Source organism: Papaver somniferum, chromosome 9, assembly GCF_003573695.1.
Source record: "Papaver somniferum cultivar HN1 chromosome 9, ASM357369v1, whole genome shotgun sequence".
Lineage (NCBI taxonomy): Eukaryota > Viridiplantae > Streptophyta > Magnoliopsida > Ranunculales > Papaveraceae > Papaver > Papaver somniferum.
Genome location: NC_039366.1, coordinates 113,415,344 through 113,417,756, shown reverse-complemented (window position 1 = coordinate 113,417,756; position 2,413 = coordinate 113,415,344). Strand labels below are relative to the sequence as shown.

The window sequence follows — 2,413 nt, the reverse complement described above, 5'->3', positions numbered from 1 at the left end:
TAAACTAAAGTAAGACCACTATTAAAACTCAATACTTAGACTTAAGTGGACAATTATTAAATTAAAACATAAATATTGGATTATATTTGGGCAACCCTCTTAAAATCTCGAAATAACTTCCAAATTGGAAGTATTTTTCGTAGATGCGATGATATTCTGCACGACACCTTTGTTAAAGTTCCATCATGGTTTCACCATCCCTCATGTTTGGACCTTCTTGTTGAAGTAAAACAACATACCTAATAACTTTCTTATTGATTATAGTGAAGCGATGACTCAACCCTGAGACATCACGATTGTTGGGGTTCATTGTTTGTTTTTGAAATTTCCCAAAAATCCTTTCCCAAAATGTTTGGGGACTGAATTCATCTGCGAATAAAGTCTCAGTAAAATAAAAAAAAATTCTTGCAAATACATTCATCTTCCTCACTAGTAAATTTTGGTAATCGCCTCATAATTCGACTTCGCACGTTGGCACGATTAGCAACTCTTTGATTTTCGGCAGCATGTTGGTTTGCTACGAACTCAGACATGTTCATATTATCAACCATGCTCTTTGAATAATTGGAAGAGTGATGAAGAGAATTGAGAGACTGAGAAATTCTAGAGAGATTTAGAAATTCTTGTGTGAGTTGAAATGAGTTTGAAATTGAGTATTTATAAAGGGGATAAATTGTAATCGTTGGATAAAGAACTGATGAACGATGATCAATCCATCGAGCGACAACATGACTAACGCTGGTGCTGTAATGACCAACGAGCGATCGTTTGACCATCTGGCGATTGACACTCTATCGCTCGTTAGAAACTCTGTCGTGTATGCCTACGTGTTATTCCTGACACATAGGCAGATATGTTTGGCAGTTTGGCATACCCATAGTAGGTGCTAAAATGGAAAAATCATCTGCTTGACATGTGCATAGGAATAGGCCTTATACAATATCACTGTCATATTGTAAAGGTGCAAATTGTTATGACAAAACATACCGGTCACCCCCTAGCCACAATAGAAGGTGTTGTTTAACCTGGTGTTGCTCTACGGGTATTGAGCAATGGGCCAAGTCGAAACTCTGACGAATAGCCCATCAGTCACCTAACCTAAGTCCATCATAACCAGGAACGTAAGTCGATAGTATAAATAATCGCAAACCTTTTCCAAATCTTCTGTCTTCTCCGCAGTAACCCTAGCTGGTTTTCGTATTTAGGGTTTTGAGAGAAGCAAACAAGTTTCAGTTGCAGTCACCACCATGAGGGCTAAGGTAATCACTAAAGTCCTCTTATCAGTCTAAATATCTTGTATTATTTCATGAAACTCGCTGTTGATTTTCGTTTAGAAATCTTTGTTGATTGTTTGTTTGTTTGTATCTTGTTATACAGTGGAAGAAGAAGCGTATGAGGAGATTGAAGAGGAAGCGCCGAAAGATGAGACAAAGATCCAAGTAGAGAGAAAGATAACGAAGGATTTCACTCATCTATGGTTTCATTCTCGGAGTTAGTTCTTAATTCGTTTTGTTTAATCTTACTTTAGTTAGTGGGAGTTGAACCAAGTGGATCTAGAGTTGTCACGTTTTGTTGTTACTGTTAGTTCTGATACAATCTTAGTGAATTCGACTTATTAACAATGGGTATTATCTTTGTTATGATACTTGGAGGAATTTTATCTTAATCAGATTTTGATGAATTTACATAATAATCCAGTCTCAGATCTATTATTCATTTGTTTGTGTTTATGATTTTTGCTTTAATTTATTCTGAATTGATGATGGTTTCTTCTGTTATTTTGTTCTAGAAGAATCATTTATATCAGGTTATTGCAATAGCTGCCAGCATGACTAGGGTAAATGTCACCTTAATGTGAATGGATGTGGTTTCTTCTGTCCCATGCTAGAAGAATTGCTTTTTTAGGCTATACTAATGGGCTATAAGATTATCAAGTTTCTTTAATCTGTTTCATGCTAGAATAATGTAACAAGAGTTGCATTATATTTAGTTCAGTAGCTCAGTCATTTACCTTAGGTATTTGGAACCGAGGATTGTTTGTTTCCATGAATATTACTACTCTGCATAACCTAATCGTTTGAACACTTAGGTCTGTTTTTTCTGATGGGTGTAGAATGGGACTCCATGGTCTGTTTTTTCTGATGGAAATAATATAATCTGGCATGACACCCTGTAGTCCATCCTGATCTAAAACAATGAAGCATGGGTTCCGTACTTTTTCTTAGTATGTTTTTCTTGTGTGTTTGCTTGGGTGCATATCAACTTTCAAAGAATAAGATTGTATCAGTTGTTAGCACTTGTGTGTGGGGCTACTATGATTAGTGAAAACCATGGCTTAGCATAACATATTTACTGAATGTGTAAATGCTTTGAATGTGTTGCATATGAGCTTTGTTATTTTTGGGTATAGGCA

General features: G+C 35.9%; 1 long non-coding RNA gene across 1 annotated transcript; it reads left to right on the top strand.

The window, feature by feature from the left end:
• The first annotated feature begins 1,143 nt into the window (after positions 1 to 1,143).
• LOC113313948 lies at positions 1,144 to 1,716 on the top strand. The gene is made up of 2 exons (XR_003342146.1): positions 1,144 to 1,259; positions 1,378 to 1,716. It is a non-coding gene; the product is annotated as an uncharacterized LOC113313948 (long non-coding RNA).
• Positions 1,717 to 2,413: the final 697 nt, after the last annotated feature.